Here is a 22,754-nt window from a genome sequence, read left to right as displayed (position 1 = left end):
AATATGTAATTTCAGCACATTTAACTTCCTTGTACCTATGCACTCAGTCCGACTGAAAACTGAGTTGACGCTTTTTTTTTTCTGAAAATTCCGAATTCTGAATACTAAATTTCATTAAAATGCAACTAGAGTACCAGATTAACTTGTGTACTAATACTAACGTACATAACAAATATAATGCATTACTCAGTTAGCGAAGCGAACACATTTAGAAAGAGAGCCAGCTAGATATGCGCTGGTTTTTGGAACGGACGTCTTCAGACTACAATAATGGGATGTAGACGTCCAAGCTTGATATTTTTGGCTCAGTACTCAGAATATTAGTCCGTTGTTCTAAGAAAATTTTATACCGGACTGCTTCACCTCAATCGTGAAAAATTAATCCTTTAACAGCTTCTTATCTCCAAAGGAAGCAGGAGGAACTTTTTAGTCGTAACCAATATTCGGAAATGTAGGCAGCCGGTCTTATTGTGTAGTTGTCACTGGTAGTCAAGCATAGAAATGCCGATAATAATTTCAAGACATTCGGGAGTATTGCAGACAACTGCTGCCATTTCGTGTTCCTAAACACCAACTGGTATTATACAGTGATGTAATAGAACGACATTATGCAGCCGATTTTTTTCTGAGTCTCTCCTACATCAAACATCGACCACTTCTGGAAGATGCTGGATTAAAAAGCTCATCTGGTCAGTGATTAGAATCCAACGGCCTTCTGTAAATCTACCCGTTTGGAAGCTGAACGCTTACTATAGATACGTAGATTATATTATATATAAAATATAAATAACAAAAGCGAGTAAAATCCAATTTTTTTATATGTCAATTGAGTATTTGGTGCTTATCTGTGTAATGCATTTTGTAAAACACATGGCAATGTCAATTTTATGTCAAATGATGACACTGTCAATTTTAATCAACTGCATTTTATCTAACACACGTGACATAACACTAAGGATATAGCGCAGGGATATATATATATAATAATTTTTAGTACGTTTCGGGAATGAGCAACAGTTTTCATGAAACTCTTCAATATCCCAGAAATAGGAAATATGACTTCAACTAAAATCCTCTCCTTTCGAAAGCGAATGTTTAACGAAATATATATTCCCTGGAAGAGAGAGACATCGATGCTGTAACTTAGAGTTCTATCCTGCTTATCATTATATATATTTCTTTATGCAACGAAGGAGCAGTCTTGCCGTGAATGCTACGATATTGATTACATCGCTGTATCAAACTGCTTGGTCGCATGGACGTGATTACTTATAGAAAACCTAGCAGACCCAAATGCGCATGCATATTAGAAGTTATATGTCGCCAAGACGACTGATGTTCTCTGAAGAGCTTTTTTTATGTGGTTAGGATTTGTGTTCATAATTTATTCGCATAGAATGTAAATGTATGCTGAATGTAATTTTTTAAATGTCTGCCAGAAATGCCTTTCGGTTTTTGATTATTTCAATATAATAGAGAATTAAACTTTGTTTACTATATTGTGCAATATCATGAAAATAGGTTTAATTTTCACTTCATTGCCGGATTTCGTTTAAATTATCATCTTAAAAATTTCTCATATTTGCATTTCGGAAAGTTCAATGAGGGTTAATTTTCAGTACTTCGAATATATACTTGAGAAACAAAATAAAATGATTTTTATATATATCTAGGAGATTCAAAACTGTTGCATCTCTGAATTTCGTTCGTGTGTTCCAATATTTTGAACCCATGACATGTATATGATATACATGTTTGAGGATATGCAATAATATCAGAACTATTTTCTTGTTAAAATGAGAAATTTTCATGAGTTGAAAATTAGTTCCTTCAAAATAGGTCACTTTTGTCGCAATACAATGCACCTTGCCCATCTTAACTATAAAATTCATAGTTATGTGTATGAATTTCTTTTCGTATTCCCGTAATTTGATGTGTGTATATATGAGAATTGTTGTAAACGCATCCAGATTGATATTATTGCATAAAAATGAAAAACTTACATGCACAACATAAGACGCTTATGTAGCAATATACACCCTATTTCTGTTGCTGTTAAAACTTTCATAGAACCATGTTTGCGATTTTCAAAATGTGTCTTCATAAAAATTTGTTTACTAGCTAGGCAGTTTTTTTTTTCCTTGTCTTGGAAATTAAAAAAAAAAAATATGTGCCACATAGAGAAATCTGAAGCTCATGGAGACATTTACTTTTGGTTGTCCTGCTGTTGATCAAACAAGTTACTCCTCTGTCATAGGTGATATGGAAGCTTCTCCAAAACACCCTTTTCGTATTCTGATATTCGGTAAAATTTCATGTCAAAAGAGACTATGAAATTCCTTTTTGCTACCTTGCATTTAGTTCAACATTTAATCATTTTGAACTAAATCACCAATTTTTCCACTGTTTTGTCATTTCTCTACGTTGATGGTTTTCCAGAATGCGGATCAATCAGTTTTGATTGAAACTGTGCTATTTAAATCGATGGAACCACTTGTATACGTTCCGTGAGCATTGTAAATGCCATTTGCAGTAAATTATGTTTCTCTAGTAGTCTGTCCATGTTTAAATTATACAACTACATCGCTTAGTAAATTTGTCCACAAAGTGAATTATGTTTAGCTTTATTTACTAATCACAGTAGACTGACCTTACATAATGATTAACTACTTATCACTTGATTATATCTGCACTGTCATAATAATGTGCACGTGTTCTATATCTAAATCCAGTGGGGATACTTTCTAAACATACTTCGTGATGCACACGAATATCATAATTATTTTTTTTTTTCTATTGGTTAACAGCTGTGGTTTACACATATTGTATTGTCACAGTAGTTTAATCAGCAGTTTCGCAAATGTTCACTATGAAAGCATAAGTAAACGTCAAAGATAATTAAGTCATACGGAAGGATATTCAGCAGATTGATTACGAGAAGCCAAGATGGTATTTGGTGTTTCTGGATATTTTCCTTGTATGACACGATACTAATTAAGTATGGATTTTATAATTGCAATGAAAATTGGCAACACGTATTTCTATTTACTAGAACCAGCATAAGGTATATTTCTTCTAGAATGTATAAATATTAATTGAAAATATGCCTTACCGAAATTTAAATAGAAAATCCTGGCAGCATGGACCAAGACCAAAATGCAAGCCAATATAAACTTCTTCAAGTGAAAATACCACACTTGTCTACAAACACATTCATCACTCCAATTATGTTTAGATTGGAATTAGAAAACTGCTTCCCGAAATGTCAGTCTGATATCTATCCTTGACATATGCCAGGATATATAAATGCATGTTAGGTGTTTTCAGTGATTTTTTTTTTCTTTATGCTAATCATTTATTAGTACTTGGAATGACAAAAATAATTTACTATTTTTGTTAGTAAACAAAAATAGTAAATTTTTGTTTACTAACAAAAATTAGTCGTTTACTAACAAAAGTTAAGAAATTGAGAACACATAATTCTGAGAAATATTTATTTTTGCTACTTTTTAATAGCGAAACTGGCAGGAAAAGGCTCGGCATTATGAATCTAATTTCGTTAAGTTTAGATTTCAATTTTCGAATCGTATCCCTTCAAAGTTCGCGCCTTGTAAAGTTATTTGGAAAATTTTTCACATTTGACGTCCGTAGACGCCATATGGTCACTGCCGTACCTCACATGGTTTTAGCAATGATGTCTTCTGCTAGAATATGTGGTAGAGTCTCAGATTCCCTTTCCACAAAGTTTGTAGAACAATCACAAAATCCATGCCCACGGCGGGATTCGAACCAGCAGTCTCTTTGCTGGAGAGTGGACACTAACCATTCGGCCAACCAGGCCGGCTGTTAGCGTGTCCGTTTCCAGTTATCCGTTTTCCAACAGTCCGTTTCCAGCGTGTCCAGTTATTTGGAAACAAAGGTAAATTATCATTACTCATCTTGATAACTAAGAAAATAACTAATGTACACAGTTTTCTTCCATAAAAGGAAAATTAAGTAAATCATGTATATTGCATTTTTAATGAAAATCTCGTCCAAGACTATCTGGAAATCTACAGATCCTTATCAGCACGTGAGCTGTTATATGTACCATATATCTCAATGTCAAACATGGTGTTTACTTCCTATCTAGTATTAGATTTAGTATTCGAGTACTTCTTTATCAAAAATCTTTCGGATCTCTGAGAAGCAAAGCAGCAATTTCATACAGGATATACAAATCATCTACCACCTAAAGGCAGCCTGGTTGGCGATGTGCTTATCCGCTCTTCAAAAAACCAACCCTGTGATTTGGATTCCACCGTGGGCAGGGATGTTTTATGAATGTCTTAGGCAGAATTTCATCGCCTGGTATATGAGACCATCTTGCTAATGAAGGTCTGAAGTGACTTGAAAGAGAACCATGTATAGTGTAGAACAGGGTTGTCAAGTTGTTTACGTCTTAGCTCACCGACGGTGCTTATACAGATGAACTAGAAGCTAACAGAATAGCAGCGATGCTACTTGCCCAGCTACTCGCTCGTTCATTTGTATGTTTTTTATGTTATGTACGCAATGTATTTTTTTTGCCAATAACCGCTAGCCTAGCCTGTTTTATCCTATTAGTCTAGAAATATATTTATTTATGGTTGGTAGCATTGGCATAAAAAGCTTCATTATTTTTATATTACTAATTTGATTTTGCAGCAAGAAGCACCGTATTCATCTGAAATTAAATATTTTTTTTTTTTTAAATTAATCCAGGAAAGTGAGAAGGTAAGAATTATTTTCATCTGAATTTTTCAGATTTGTTTCCTATCAGCATTATTACACGTTTTACGATAAACGATTTTTAGCATTTCACTAAAGTTTTAAATATAAAAAGATAAAATTAGAATACAAGTAGCTAATTTTTAAAACGAAATCAGGGAATTTTGTATATTCCGTTCACAAGCGCATGCAATATGCTGTGCAGAACAAACATACTTTTGCTCAATACTTCTTTTTTTGTATTACGATTTATAAAATAAAATAAAAAAATAAAAATAAACATACTCGGAAATACTCGAATCACTGTTGCACATGTGCAACAGTGATTAAAGCTCTTAAACTGGCTTCTATGTAATAAAATTTATAATCCGAATAACAGAGTTGGCATGCCCTGTTCAGTCAGGAGTTAGTTTGGTTGGAATTACAGCTGAAGCACCTGCGGGTATGAGGTCAGTATTATGCCTGTTAATAGCGTGTGTTCTACATGCGAGTTTGCGAGATGAACACTCGAGATTCAAGGAGAACCAATCATTAGATGACTTGGTCAACGTTCAAGTGCATTGTTCTCTACAACCGTTCTTATGAATGATCATCTTTCTGCTTTCAAGACTGTGGCTATTTATTGGCGACTCTGTCATGTTTCCTCTGTGATATCATTTTTGAGTGCGAAAAATATGGTTTATCACTAGTTTAAAAAGAATGTATTTAAATTCCATATTGCAGTGGAACTTTAGTAACCCGTTTTGTTTTATTTTAATGTTGCAGTTTTCTTTTTTCACGGTGATGTCTCATATGATTCATCCACTATATCCATCATTTCTTCAGGTTACTTTTTGAAGAAAATCTGCTGAGACAGAATGATTTTTTTGCTTCTTCACAAAAATAATTATGCTTCATCTCACCGAATATTTCTCTTTGATAGTTTGTGATTTTGTAAAAACGTCTTTCCATATTTTTTTATCCAGCTACTGTACCACAATTAAACATAAATTTGCATTAACATTTAGATTATCATGATGTGAAAAGCTCTTATTACTGCAGTTGTAAGAGCTTCCGTAGAATACTTGATTGATAATTGACTCTGCCAGATGTTTAATGCAAAAACATAACGTCTCTTATGTTTGTATTTGTATTGAAATTATGTTAAAATTAATATAACTCAGAGATAATAATTAATATTTCTCACTCAGTAAAAACGCCTGTGGCGGGTGATTTAACAGAGGAAAATATTTTATATCTGACAACTCATAAGTAGTTTAGTTTGGTAAAATGCAAGTTGATTCCAAAATATTTCGGATTTATGTATCTTTATTATATTTGCCTTTTAATGTATGCTATAATAAATAATTATATTCGTTCTATATATCGAATTTAAGAACCTGTTCTTGCGGGAAAAATGATGAATTATTGCTTACGTGTTGATTTATTGTTGGTATGAGTTACCAACCGTGCAACCGAAGCAATGTTGAAATTAAAACATCCAAAGCGAAAGGACAGAATGCCATAAACAAAAAGGTTAAATTTGACTCGTTAAAAAAGTTCAGGACTCATCCCTCTCGAAAAGAGTATGTAGTTAGTGGAACAATGTTAAATATAAGAATATTCCGTTAACATAAACCGCTGCTTTATTCTTATCGTTCATATTCTTATAGTCATGTTCTGCATTCCCACGAATATGTCTGACGATTTTACATATTTGCATTATAATTATTTTCGCAAAACTAAACTCTTCGTTTTCCATAATCTCGTCAAATTAATTTGAAAACGCCTGACTTGCTACTGCTGTACTGAGTTAGGTGTGTTCCACTAACAACATAGTGCTATCACCAGTGGTTATCACCGATTTATGTTAAATACGGTTTCTGAAGTGATAGAATAGGATTGCACAAAGAGAGTAAATCCAAATCCTTTTACACACACAAGTGCATGGTGACTAGCGAAAATCAGGAGCGTAGGAAATGCATTAGTTCATCGATAGTTAGTTATACAAAGTGAATACACAACTCTCAGAGTTGTGGGTGTGAAGCCTTATGCTAGAACGAGTGGTAGATGCCCTTTCCCGACAATGTTACTAGGACAATCACAAACATCCATACCTCTAGCAGGATTCTAACCGGCAGTCTCTTAGCTGGAGATGTGGATACGCTAACAACTCGGCCAAACAGTTCGTCGATCATGCGATTGATTTCTTTGTTCTTTATTATTTTATTTTATTTTGGTACGAATTGTAATAACACAGATTGTTAATTTACAGTTAAAATTAAATAGTATTGATCTCTGATTGCCTCTTCCGCTCAATACATTTCACTTTTTTTAACTGTTCTCTTTCGGTTTTACATTACTCAGTTACCGAATTGATATTTGATAGTCCTTTTCCAAATTCACGCCCTATTTTTCTACTATCACGAACTGAAGTCTGTAATGAGCATATATTATATACAAATATAGAAAATTATAACATAGCATGCCTAGTAAATGTTGCAAAAATCTCCATCTTACATAAGCAGTTATAGTTACTTTTTTGTTTATTCTATTTTGAAATTTCACATTTCCTTGGCATCTTTATAACTAAATTTGGTCAACATTTAACCTCCCTCTGCTACTTAGACGGCAGTAAATAATGTTAACGGGAATCTTTATGAGAAACGTGCTCATTCTTTTCTGCATTACCAATCGGGTTCACGACCGTTGAGGCGTGGCATTCGAAGAGTGACACGTTTACTTCCGATACCTGCCGACGTCAGTACCGTGCGCAACATGGGAATAGTTTCGATCGGGCGAACTCATCTGGCGTTATTACGCCTGTCGGAGGAAAAGAAAAGCAAAAGTTTTGCGCCATCCATAAAACTGCGCTTTCTAGAAACAATGAAGAGGAAGTGCCCGACTTGCATCAATGTTTTGTATAGGCGATAGTTCCGAAATAAACATCTATCGTAACCATGTATGCAAATCCTGTGGTGCAATATCTGATCCATATTTTTATAATAACTAAATGCAAGCACTTCGCAACATCAGATCGGATTACGCAATTTGCTATCTACTACAGAAGTCAGACCTCCGAGATCCCTACTCCCACTTCAGACCTTTCATGTTAATAGGATAATTACTGTATCACGTGATAGTGATAATTGAACGCATATTCCCCTGTTTAGAGAAGAAAGACACCGCAATGTGGAAAAGATTCATCGGGTTAAACTTTCTTTAGTAAATTTAATAAGGTAGAAAGCAACATCAACGCCATTTTTGTAAACAAATAAATATTTCATATTTCATTTGTAGATGAAATGCATATTTCATATGCAATACTGATTCATTATTATTTAGTGTTTGAGTAGTACGAGATAAGCCCTTTGGATTCTTGGATTATTCTTCTTCTGAAAGACGATGTTATAAGGCATTTAAAATGTAAATTGAACAAGTCAGAAATAAATCATAAAAGACTTATCTGTCTATATACAAATAATACCTCATGTCTTTTGAAATGAAGTTAGTAACACAATAGAACCTTCACAGAATAACTTTGTCTGGTGTATGATGAAGTCTGTGAGCATCCCTAGCACTTCTTGATTGGTATTGAAGGGTCTGTTTTTCTTACAGGCCTCAAAGGTGAAAGTGATTTGGTGAAAATTTACGCGGGATATTTCAGGAGTTCCAAATCATACCTGTTTAAGGTTGTTACTAATATTCGCAGTATCATGCGAGTTGAAGATATTTTCAGGGTTTCAGCCTGTGGACTGTGATGGTAAAATAAATAAATATGTTCGTAACGTCATCTATAACACATATAAAATTGTCACCTATTATTCGTATCTGATGAGATATTGCAAAATGTTTTACCTCAAATAGCCTCTGCTTTAATAACCCAACACTACTTACCATGCATCTCCTTCATACTTCTGTAAACATCGATGATAGAAATGACTGATAGAGTTAGATCTTTAGTTCTATCGTAGAAAACAGAAAAGTAAACCAAACTAGACAGCCAAATGCTAAGGTTGAGGAAAACGTATGGTGTCTAAGTCATGAGGATGGCAGCAGACGGAACACCATCTTTGCGTCGTATTAAATGAGATATTTCAGCTGTCGTGTATTTATCCATCCATGATAGTATGGACTGCTCGATAGTCTATGAAACTGGCGCCCGCCTAACTTATGGCATTCTGACCAGCTGCATTCTTCTCTCTTGTTTTCCATGTCTTTCCAAATGACATGTTTTTGTAATATACAGGTGTGACGTGTGTGTATCAGTCTGGCATTATAAATCTATAGTTTTGAGAAAAAACAGGGTGAGAAAAACTTAAAACCTGAAATGATATTTCCAATGGTCTGTCATTTTTGGAAATAACAGAAAATCGATGGTTTTGTCACCATGATTGTCATCGCTATCTCATCATCTCATCTCATCCGCTCTTAACATATTAGGTGGCCTGTCACCAAATAATTTACTTTTCATCAACCAATTTATGCTATGATAGGATGTTTAATCCCAAGGTACATAGAGTTTGCTATGTCTGTCAGAGCGTGTGTTCTCTGGTCAGATTATCTGTTTTGCAGGGAAAAAACACTACCGAAGTATTTCTGCCTAAAGTGCCTTTGTAAAGTAGTAGCAAGGATCCTTAAGCGCCTCGTCTATAATTCCAACCAAACCAACCCAAATTCCATCTGAGAAGATAAAATAAGATAAAAAGCATTCATCGATGATTTTTTCTCTCACACACACACACACACACACACACACACACACACACACACACACACACACACACACACACACACACACACACACACACACACACACGCGCGCGCGCGCGCGCGTGCACGTACATCGACACAAGAACTGTTATGTAATAAAGTTAATGGAAACTACGTGTTTTAGCCAAAGTATTTCAGCAGCTTTAAATGGATTTCTAGCTGTTCTTTCCAACCATAACAAATATCAGAGAGCGACGTACGAGGAAGAATATTGCTAAGAGACAAAAAATGTGTGTCGCGATTATTTTAAGCGATGCCGCAGAGAATACGTTACGAAACAAATTTCAAGTAAGTGTATAGTTTTTTTTATACCCAGTGATTTTGATTTGTTGTCTTTTTTTTTTTTTTCGGACCACAGCACAGTCATTTCATGTTATTGTCATATAATTTACTGCATCACAGTCTGCTCACTCTTCTTTCTTCCTCTACAAGAAACCTGACACTCCCAAAAATCTTCAGAGCCGAAATTTGGATATCCTAAACTGTTTAATATCTCCAAGTTATTTTGTCTCTACTTCTAAATACTTCTCAATATTTATCGAACTATAGTATGAAATGGTCACTGAGTCTGGCTCTTGCCTAATGGTAATGCGCTATTCTTCATATCAAACAAAATAAGTAAATAATAAAAATACGAATGTTGAAATGCTGCTGCTGTATTAATCAAGAAATTCAAGTGGAATTGTCATCCAGTCTTACATGCAGCTAAAACAATGAATTTGTAAAGAATAGTTTTTAAGATGGGAACTTAGAAAAAGCCTTTTCAGTCAAATACAACGGCAAAGTTTTGAAAAATTATGGCGGTTTAACTTCATTTTAGGATCAGAGTATTTTCAACCTCACCCACTTTTTGTGGATCAATAATAGTATGCATACGTGCTTAATTACTGATCATCCTATATTGATGATCAGTAATTAATCAGAATGATTCAAGATGTGTAAAACTGGTCCTGTTCATGGACTTCTTAATTATTTTAAAATGATTTATGAAAGAGCAATAGAACCATAGTTGGTTGAGATGCACATTCCCTTTGGAAAATGAGGTAGATATGGGCATATATCGAGGGTACCAGATAATTTCAGTATAATAAGAATGTAAACAGGCGACAACAAGATACTGTTTTGGATGCACACACCATAACAATAATAATGTAAGCAACAATCCTGCAGTGTAAAAGTTTGTATTTTGTGCTGTTTTTAAAAACGTTTGCATCAATGCAGCTAGAACAGAGATGTTTAAAGTTTGCCAATGGATCTTGACGTTCAGAATGGATTCCACGTAAATAATGGTTCTAGTCTAAATTAGATGAAAATCTAATTTAGACTAGAACCACTATTTAATATATAATTAAATATATATTAAATATATTATATATACAATATATAAATCTAATGTGGTACAGTGAAATGTGTACCACTTGTACACATTTCACTGTGTCACAGTACAGCTTTCTTAGAAGCGCGTGCTTATACTGTATAACCGCAATGTATTCATTATTACAGTACTTATTCCTGGACCTCGACTCATTGTATCAAAGTACTTTTCTGTCATTCTAGAAAAGTCGGTTTCTTTTTATTGTTAAAAAGAAATCTACTTGCAGGGAGCTAGTAGAAGAAAGCCAGGGAATGCAACTAAACTGTACAATCTAAACTGAAGCGTTTTTCTGAAGTCGTTGATCCAACACCTAATCGTCAATCGTATCCTTTTGGGAGAATCTTCTTGTGACCTCTGCTGTGCTGCTTGTATCACGATACCGGTTTCTTGATGACAGGTTGCGGTTTGCTGTAGATCAATAGCGATCTTTCAGGATAATTCATAAAGTACGCACATAATGTTTACTGTATTAAAGTTGGTATAGAAATAATACCGAATAAAATTGCATATTTTTTGATAAGAGTCCTGTTTTGAGAACATTTTGCTCAACAGTGTACTAACGTTTATTGGTTCTTTTTTATTGGTTAAAATGCACAATGCGTTCTCAATGTCTCCTTCACTACTTGATCACCAGCAAAATATTCACTTTCATTACATTTTTGAATGAATGTAACAGATGAAGTCTGATTAAACAATATCTGGTCGGCGTAACGGATGCATTACTCATCCTTATTCAGTTCTTGACAGTTATTCTTTGTTCTGAGAAGATCAGAACGAAGAATAACTGTCATCATATTGCGTTGCGGTCTCTGATACCTTTCTCTTCCTAGGTAAGGAAGAGAAAGGTATCTCTCCCTTGACTTACAAATCGAATCAGTGCGCAATGATATTCTTTAGTACATGCAGTCGGTTTTGTGTAGTCAGGTTCACAGGATAATTGAGCAGAATACGTGATTAGTCAAAGTGAAATTCTTTACGTTTTTAATAATATTCACATCACTCAAGATGATCTCTTGTTGAGAATCAAACTAACGTTGACTATGAGTGATTTGGTAAAAATTTGCGAAGCTTTCTTTGCACGCGTAAGTAAAAGTAGGTTGCAATCTGTGAACCCCGCATGATAGGTATGCAGATAGAGTTATAGAGTAGCTGATACTTGACTTGCAGTGATTAAGTCAAGTATCAACATCCAGAACTAACATCTGAGTATGCAGCATTTTTATTTTTTTACTGTCTTTTCAAAATTAGACTTGGATTTATTAATAGCGTGTTTTCAACAGTCGCAACATTTAGAAGAGTGATTAAAACAACGAAGGAGAAATAACGTAGTGGATTGATTATCTTTGTGTAAAGATTATCTTTGTCCTTCAGCTGATAACATTTGACTCCATATGCAGATTTTGCATTTGCCATTCCTCATTGTTGTAAATTTTAAAAGCAGTCCAATTTTAAAATAATTAAAGTAGTTGAAGTTAGAAACTTTAAAGTTGCGATACTCTCCGGAGAGATATATTGAATGAAATGAAGTCTGATTTAAAGCAATTGAAAACTTTGATCACTTTATAGAAGTATGATGGCGGTAGAAACTATAAATGGATTTATTGGAATGTGAAGAGGTTTTTCACCAAAGAATGTCAGATAAAAATACCGTTTCAAGTGAAGCATTCTTCGAAACGGTATAGTTTTGTGATCATGTAAAGAAAATGACTGTAAGAGCAAAAACAATTTAAAAATATTCAAAAAGATCAGAATAGGAAACAAAGTTACAGTTGAGGAATCTGAGGGACCGTTTTGTTTCCGTTTATTTCTTATTTGTTTGTGTATGTTCATTCAAGAAGTCGATTCATACTAACGTCAATCAATGTTCCTCTAGAGTCTTTGTGTAAAATATTTGTTAACATCTTACACAAAGACCCCAGAGTTGTAAGTGCGTGCGTGTTTATCAAGTTCATTAAACAATAGAAAATAATTTTAAATTTTAAGGATTGATACCTGCACTTGTAGGCTAAGTGGTTGGGGAAAGAAAGTGCAATTTGATCGTTGTTAATAAACTCAAATCTTAAGAGTAAAACGAAATTTTAGCGAAGTTGTCAGCCTGTCGTGACATGTTCTTGAAATACGTTTCAGTAAGATTAATCACGACTTGAGCTTGGAACTCTATATTTCGTCTGGGTGCGTCGTTTATAAAATTATGAAAATGAAGCATATAATGCATTTCCACATTCCAAACAACAGATTAATGGTTCCCCTCATGAACATGGGTGTTTAGTCTTTAGACAGTAGATATTTCCTCATCCAGTGATACTACCACTACTGCCCTGCTTATTGGAGGCCTGAAGTGATTTGAAAAATTCTCGTGTTTGGAAAGTTTTGGGGAAGTTATATATATTGTACAACCACATATGCTAGAACCCTGGCTGGCAGATTGCCAAGAAGAGTCAATTCATGTTAAAGAGGGGGGGGGATAAGATGATGTACGAATTCGTCACCAACACTCGAAATTACGTGCTTTATACGTAAACGTTTCCAACTATTGCAAAATGCATTGATTACCCTATTATTAGAATGGATTCGCCTTCTTCTACCATGCGCAACAGAAGTGTCGAGGGGGTCCCGCATCTGTGGTCGGATATATATATATATATATATATATATATATATATATATATATATATATATATATATATATATATATATATATATACTGTCCATGTTTATTTTAGATATCAACCTTCATTAGTGTTGTGTCAACTGTTTATGACATTTGTTTCATTAGAAGCGGAGTTATAGTGCCAAGAGTGACGGTGTGTTTTGACGAACGGTTGGAAAATGAGTTTCAAACAGAGAGCTGCGATTGACTTTTGTTTAAACTTGGTAAAAGTTCTACCGAAACGCATCAAATTCTTCAAAATTAACATCCAAAAAGTGCGTGATTTCATCAAAGAAAATCCGATATCGTCCGTGAGATTGATTGAAGATGAATTGGGGATTCCAAAATCAACTGTGCACAACATTTTGACTTTGACTGAGAGTTTGGGCCTTCGTAAATTGGATTCTAGATTTGTTCCCCACAAATTGACCGATGACAAAACTTTTATCGAATTGAACACTGCAAGGACCTCATTAAAACGCTTGTAAGTACTCAAACTTCCTTGAAACGATTGTTACTGATCACGAAACGTGGTATTTTGAGTATGAGCCCGAAACAAAGCGCCAGAGTGCTGAGTGGAGACCACCAGAAGAGGGACATCTGAAAAAAAATATCTTGGAGAAGTCAAAAGTAAAGACAATGCTGATTTGTTTCTACGATTCCAAGGGGATTATCCACAAAGAATTCGTTCCGCCTGGCCAAACGGTCAGTGATGAGTTTTATCTCGAAGTTTTTAAAGGATTGCATATCCTGCTTGTTGCCTTTATTATCTGGTGAATTAGCCTATGAAATCGCCTAAGTTCTTGTTGCTCACAAATTATTCACTGACGTTTTGCCTAGCATAAAGGCACACTAAGATTTGGTGAACCATTAGTTTTTGCCGTACTTATTAGACTAGGATATGCGTGTATACTCTGACTTGAAATATATTTTTATTTTGGATACTGATTTTGTGGAAACTGCGTAGTTTAAATTATTCCAGTTAGGAATTACTTCTATACTGTGTATTTTAATTTGGATTAAATAATCTTTTATTGTCTTGAATCGTAATGCAACGCCTTAATATTTCTTGGCTTATCGACGCATTTCATCACGAACTAGAAATAATTTAAAATTGTTTCTAGTGTGTAGATAAACACCCTTGGTGTTAACCTCTTTGGTACAATTGGAGAAATGTTGTTTCAACTGAAATTATCCGGTCTGCTATGGAAGTTGAAGGTTTCCTCCTAGCAACTAGGATGTTCCAGTCCGCAAACCGTCCAAAAGAACACACAATATACAGCTGTAGCAGACAAATGCACATAGAAATTATCCCTCTATCATAATCAATATCGTTTCTAAGAAAGCCAAGTTACTTGTCCATGACAGGCCATCGAGCCTAACACGAAAGGGAAGATGAGATGGGATGGGATATATTAGTATGTTCCACATTAATAGCATCAATAAAATCTATAAAGCAGGATTCAAATACAAGGCTTTTCAGCTTTAGTCACTTACAGAAGATGTCACAGGAAAGTAAGAAATTTCAGTTGGTTGTTCGTTGGCTTATTTTCAGTGAGAAAGTCTATATTCACATGAGTCAAAATCTCAACTGTAAGTATGAGTGATGATGATTGAAAACGAATAAACTCAAAGAAAAGAAATGCACAAATTGCATGCAGGTAATTTAATTAAAGAAGTATTATGTTACATTAGAGCAGTATTCTCTTCATGTGATGTGCTACACACGGGTGATGAAAGAGGATTCGCCCGTGACATGGGCGAATCCACTACCCGCCATCTAGGTTTGTGCTAAGTTCTTTTAAAAGGAAGATGTTTTTGAAAGGGTTGATTGTAGGTTAGTAATAAGCGTATTACTTATTACTAACCTAAAAAACAGAAAGAAGGAAAATGGCACTTTGTCGAGTCCCTTTTAGTAGGCTGTTTTTTCTTCTTTCCGTTGGGCAGGCTTTGCACACTTGTTGGAAAACAAAAACATGAATATTACTAGAGAAATTTTATTGAATGTGGGATGAAAGTTTCCTCAAGAATTATTTCGAAAAGTCATGCAATCAGAGCGGTTGTTTGGATCAAGAGAACGAATGGTAATCAGAACATGATGTAAAGAAGCTGAAATCAAATTATGAAGATAATCTCATTTGGCACCATCAATTGAGTGCCAAGGTACAAAGGACTGGGCCTCGTTTGTGGGAAGAACGTTCTGTGGTAAAGGAAAAGAACAAGCTTACAGTCTTAGTTAATAAGAAAGACGTATTCTTAAGGTTATATTTATATAGTGTGTTCATAAGTTTTTCACAGATTTGTTGTGGTTTTGTTTGAAATACCGCCAAAACAAACAACTCTACGAGGCCAGTGCATCATATCTATTAAAGAATGTGTTCTTTTTGGTCGATTGTTGGTTTTTCTGGATAAAAAAAAACAAAATTTCCTGGAGGAAAAACTCAGCAAACTGGAAATGAGACACGACTTCCTCGCGACTACGCTACGGAGATGCTTTCTCAGATGTAATGTTAAAATAAGGTAAAAACATTAACACTTGATTTATATGTTAAAGACTGCTAAGGACGATCACAAGATGTTTGGAGATAGAGGACAGCGTTGGCACCGTCTATTTTCTCACACGGGATGGTAACACAGTTTTATTATTCTCCCATACAAGGTTAGATACTCAATGAACTTTTAATAGGCAGGCTAAGGATTAGATTAGCTTGGAGCCCTGCTCTGGAGACCAAATACGGGACTCTTCCAAAACCACCGCAGGCCTTAAAACGTACGTATGATAATAGCTCGTAATAAAAAACCATTCCTAAACATCCAGACAAGAGTAGGATTCTGTAACACAGCCTATTAGTTTTGGAGTATAGAAACTGTCTATCTGACAGTCATACCAATTTCTGTGTGTTAAGGATACCACATCGAAGAAATTTTTTCCTAATCGTTAGAAGTATACAGAGAAGAAGGTGCTTGTTTCTCTGACTTAATATCAGAGAAACTGATATTCAAGAACGGGTGGCGGCTTGTGTGCCGAAGCATATTTGCGCAGATGATAATGTTTGCTTTGTAAATACTCTAAACAGAGAAATGCCCATTAAACCGAATGATACCATCGAAGACCTCAACATCTCATTGTCTAGCCTGCACATCATCGTTTATGACCATCTTGTTAAAAACTTCCTGCTGGGTTCAAACCAGCCTTCATTTGTTTAAAACCTCGGGTTGCTCTTACATTGCATTATTGCAGGAAGGTCCAGGATACCTTAAAAAAAGAACAAGAAAGCTAAGGAACATCCACAATGCAGAAACAACTCCCTTTGAAAAAAAAATAATGTGAAATAATTAGCAAATAAAGTCATGTCAGTGGTATTTTAAGATGTGCTTCTTTGTTAAGTTTTTTTAACCTTAGTGATAATGTGAATGCTGAACGATTGTGTTACGTGTTTGATCTCCGCGGTTGGCTATTCGTCGCATTCACCGTGCGTTGCTACATTACATCCCATCGTGCTACACGATATAACACCACATAACAAACAACTGACATGCGAGTGGTGATTGTGATGATAACTGATAGTTTCTGGATCTCCCACCAATTAGTCCTAACCTCGCACCCAGTGATTTCCATCATTTTCCACTAAAGGAGGTTTGGCTGGCAAGCAATTTACAACCGAAGTGCAGCAGATTATAGTTTCCTGTGAATCACATGGAAAACGACTATTCTAATTCTGCAATAAATGTTACAGTAGTAATGACCTAAAATACTCAAGGTTGGGTTGTAATGACTTAATGGCCATACACGTAGGGGAAGCAAATAGATTGTGTTTGTCAGTTGTATATCTTTACCTGATAGTGTGTCTGTTTGACAGAGGATTAATGACTATGCACCTAAAGGAAGCAAATAGATTGTTTGCCATGATAGAAGAATATTTTTGACAAAATATATTCCTCGATACCTCTTTCATTTTCATTTTCATTTAATTTGGACCTTCCTTCCTTTCCTTTGTCCTTTTGAAAATCCATCTCAAAGCCATTCTTGGAATTTCCCTCTCTTTGCTATCCATTCACAGCACATGTTCATTTCTCAATACATTTCCATATGCGTTTTTTATTTCTCTGGTGATACTTTATTTGCTCAATCAGTTTCTGTAATTCATTGTTTGGGCAAAATATTTTTAATATTTTAATATTTGAAAACTATTTAATTTAGGTTCCTGTTATTGGTCACTTTTCATGTTTGATATGTTTAATAATAATAAAAATGCTTTAACACTACTATCGAAGATTTTTATTTTGGTTTTGTTATAATATTTGAATGATTTCCAAATATTGTTCAATTTTCTGAAAGCAGTATTTGATTCGTCAATCTTTGCATTACAGTTCTACCTTCAGTATCAACATTAACTCCCAAGCATGAATTATTCTTGACTTCTACCGCATATTAATCAATTTTAATTATTTGGTAGAATTTTCTCTTCAAATAAAGAAATTTCATTTTAATCATATTTATTTAAAAACCAACCTTTCGGAAGGTTGGTTTTTAAAATCGGAAGCACAGCTGTTTTATGCTGCCCTTCCGATTTTTCTTGTATATTAGTATATTTTGATATCAAAACTATGTCGTCTGCATAATCTAGATCTTTCAGCTGTGACATACGTTTATCATAAACCAATGAATAACTATGTCTGAAAAAATAAAAAAAGACGTTACACAAACCCAGTATCTCTCACCAGTCCTTATCTCAAACCATTCTAATGTTATTTTCCGTGCAATGGTATAAATTTCACTTCCTTTATACATTTATTTGATTATTCTTCATAGTTTTCAGGAATTACAGAGCTTCTAATACTCATCTGTAATGTTTCTCTGTCAATGCTGCCTAATACTTTAGCAAAATATATAAAATTTAGATATAATGAGCTTCCAAAGTCTGTGCTTTATTCGGTGATAATGTAAAAATAAGGTAAACTGTGATGTACAGTCCTTCTATCTGTTCTAAATCAACTTGCATCGTGCTTTAATATATTCTATATTTCACTTTTAATTCTGTTTATCAATATTTCACGAACGTTTTGCAGGTGCTAACAGTAGACTAATTCCCTTCCAATTTTCACATCTATCAAGAATCTTTCTTTGGAATTATAGTTATCATGGCTTCTTTCCATTGTCTGGGTATCATTCCAGTCTAACACATTGTTGATGATCACTTGCAATGCGTTCAATGATAACATAGCATTTATGTTGCTATGTTATCATTGAACATGCCTTTCCACTTTTCATCTTCTCTATTGCATTCTTATTTGAATTTTAAATTTTGGTTCTAATGTAAAATTTAAAACTATGCTTATAGGAAGTTCTACCATTACTGAACTTCTTATCATGTCAGTTGTATTGTGTTTGCGTTAAAAATCTCATCGAAGTGTTCCTTCCATCTAACAATTTTATCCTCTTCAGTTAGCAGAAAACCATTTCTATCCATAATGGCAGTGTTTCCCAAACTTTTTGGCACCGGTGTACCCTTTTTAAAATTTGGATAACACTGGCTTATCCCCTTTCGGGCAAAGTCAATTTGGGAGAATTCATAATATTTGAAAAACAAACACGAATAATTCTAAGGGTAGTTATTAATATTTACCTTATAATAAATGAAAACATATGAAATGTTTTTAATTATTAAACATATTTTGGTTATACGAACCGAGTATACATACAGCAAAAATAAAAACTATAAAAGTTTAAATTTTCCATAATAAAAAATGTTTCAATAATAGAATTCAATAATGATGCATTTTGCACACTGCAAGAGACATATTTTTCTTAAAACTTTTTCTTTATTGAAAACTTAATTATTGAACAGACACGCACTTTTCTGTGATAGATAAAAAAAAAACTAGCTGGAAAAAAAATCGAGCCTCTTACCCAATAAAAACCTTTCCCATACCCCTATGTGTATGCGTACCATCCTTTGGAAACACTGCCTTATAGCATTTAATTGTTTTTTACATTGTCACCACACATTCCTTTTGTGCTTCTTCTATACTGTTCACATAATTTCATTTATTACTCTTCCATATTTTTAAACTAACTTATTTTTCTCTCTAGAATTGCTTCAATGAAATTTCTTTCATTCTCTGAGATTTAGCTCTTCCAAACATTTTAATTTTGTGATTTTTTTTATGAGTTTTCAGGTATTGTCTGATAGCCACTCTTTGTGCTTTTTAACCTTCTTAACACCGAAACAGTCATTTTTCCACCTCATTATATCCCGTTCTAAAATTTTTCCTTTGCCTTTCAATCATGATTTCTACTTTCTCACTTTCTAGCTACTCTTTTTCCAAAATTTGAAATCGATTTTTAGCATAATGAAAAAAAGTTTCATTTATTTCATTCATTTTTAATTTAGATAGATCTTAACTTAGTCCTCGCTTGTGATTTTTAATTTTTTTTTTAGTCCTATGCAATTTTAATTTAAGTTTGGCTGTTTCTAAGTAATGACGTGATTCTACATTAGTCCCTCGCCTTACTTTAACATCTCAGAGTGAAGTTTGAAAATTACCCTTGATTACAATATGATCAATTTGGCTTTTGTTTTTGGCATCTGGTGATATCCAGGTCATTTGCTATGTGGTGTTTATGCTTAAATAACTTTAAAGATGCTTAAATAAGTTATTTGCTTTAAATAAGCAAATGAATGTTGGATTTAATATCCACTTAATTTATATAAGCTTCCTCCTATCACAAGATTATTAATTTCGCAAAGTGCTACCAGTCACCAATCTCATTTCTTTGAACATTACCTACTGCTCTCTAATCTTCGTTATTTCTTTTGACAGCTTTAGTGATCATGTCACCCATAAGAATAATCACGTCGTGGTGGGATACAAGTTCCATACATTTCTGTAATTTATCATAAAATATATCTTTTCTTCTAGATCCTTTTCATTTGTTGCGCATAATCCTGCATTATTTTTAATTTAATACATCCCGAATATAATCCAGCCATTATTATTCAGTCACTTATAATCTTCCAATTTATCAAGCGTATACTCTTCTCTTCGCTAAATAGAAGTGTCGTTCCTCTTTCGTGATTTTCGTCGGATCCAGAATACTGTATTCGATATCCATTTACAGGTTCTAACTCTCCTGTGTCTATCTTAGTTCACTTTCTCCTAAAATATCTATCATGTACGTTCCCATATCCTTAATATTTCTTGTGTCTTTCCAGCCTGAAATAAAGTTCTAACATTCCTTGTTGCAATCAGTATTTTCTGAATAGGTGAAAGTGATGACCGCATCTGTTACAAAGGTTTCTGTAGACTTTCCCTTGAAACTCCATCCATACATTATCCTCTTGGCAACTTAAACAGCGCTCTTTTGGAATCGTGCAGGTCGTCATACCGGACGCCTGATATTCTGGATTACTTTGGTTCTCAGTTTCCATAATCAGAAACGTTTTACTGGGAAGGGTGATTAGCCCTTCGCTCAGCGTTCCTCTTTTATCTGGGCTTTGATACTAGTATGGGGAGTAGCTCATCCCCATTTTAGGATAAGTAGTTACTTGGCTGTCTATCAAAAAATTCTCTAATGAGAATAATTAAACCGTTAGGACTTTCATATTTCCTTGTTCTTGCACTCTAAACACTGTTAAGGATATTATATTTATTAATATGAATTAATAGAAGTATGCTTCAAAATAATTCCAAATTGTGTCGAAGAATGATTAGAACAGATTTTACTGTGACATGTCAGTTGATTTCAACAATTAAATTATTCTATAATTAACATATCCTCTGATGTGTCATGTTAAAATATGTTAAAAATAGTTTCCTTATGATGACAATATGAAACGAGAAATTCGAACACTTGACAAGGTTAAGAAATCTCGTTACTCGTCATGGTTGTCCCAGAACGCACAGTATAGAACACAGGTGTCTTTGTGCTCCTACCACTTTTCTAAACACCAGGAAGAGAAATATTTGCCAGAAGGAAAGATGAGACGAGAACAAAAATAAATTGACGGCGCTGTTTCTTTCACAAAGATGCTGAAAATGAGTAATATAAAGGGCCAGATGTTACAACGTCTTTCCATCAGGGTGATGGGGAAAAACATATGCACTTTTTTGTGGAAATAAAACATCAGTTTAATGTGTGTGTGTGTGTGTGTGTGTGTGTGTGTGTGTGTGTGTGTGTGTGTGTGTGTGTGTGTGTGTGTGTGTGTGTGTGTGTGCGCGCGCGCGTGGGAATTAAGTATTTATGTTGTCAATGGCATGTAAAGAAGAGCTTAGGAATCCGGAAGAGTTGTTTTCCTTGGATGTCATGTAGGTGAACTTGACCTTCTCGTTTATGACATTCGCAAAATATTTATTTATTTATTCATATGGAGTTTCCTCTTTCCGTTCCGATTGGGGAGAGTTGGGTCCCCTCATCGGGGGGTTAAATATTTTTGGCTGTAGATCCGTGTGTGTTCACGGGGCCGGTTTGCCTAGTTGCGAGATGAAAACCCCAGATAAACCGGGGGAAAAACCCTACTGTCCACGCCCAAGACCGGCTAACTTGGTTATGGCTGAAGAAGATCCTTCAGCTCCTAATGTCACCGACGGGAATCGAACCTAGGACACTTCTTCCCCAGGCATATGGTTGCGAAGCGCAAAGCCACTAGGCTAACCGTGTGAACCGCAAAATATTGAACCACCTAAATCAACAACTGCGGGCATCATTATTAGCCGATGGAACCTGAAGGTGCCGCCCCAACAAAAAACTTCATTGGAAGGTCCGGGAAACAAACCAGATGATGCGGATATGTCAGAAATGCGATGTGGATATTAACAACCAGGAATTTGAAAAGTCTGTAAACGGTTCGATTAGCATTAGGACACTAGGAAACTACGTGATGAACTTAGAGCACGATTGGGTTGTCAGCTGCAGATGTAAGTGCAGTCTAATAGATGGGCTTCAACTGCTCACATGACAGCACAAAAGTGAATAATCTGTATATGAGAATGTATAAGGGAAGAGGAGTCTATTATGTTTGTGGATAACATCAGATAATCTCAATACGTTTCATTCCTGTAAGCTATAATTCAGTAGGTACGAGTACAGAGGACCAAGACCAACGATACTGGATACTGCGAGAGTGTGGAAAAAGTTCTCTGGTCTGATGAACGCACTTCCACTTGTTTTACTAATGAGAACCAAGGGATTGATGGCAGAAGAATTATATTGGGAATGTTTTTAGA

Source organism: Typopeltis vanoorti, chromosome 8 (genome assembly GCF_054136105.1).
Source record: "Typopeltis vanoorti isolate ZY-2024b chromosome 8, IOZ_Tvanoo_1.0, whole genome shotgun sequence".
Classification (NCBI taxonomy): domain Eukaryota; kingdom Metazoa; phylum Arthropoda; class Arachnida; order Uropygi; family Thelyphonidae; genus Typopeltis; species Typopeltis vanoorti.
The sequence above is the reverse complement of the archived record's forward strand: the minus strand, read 5'-3'. Positions refer to the sequence as shown.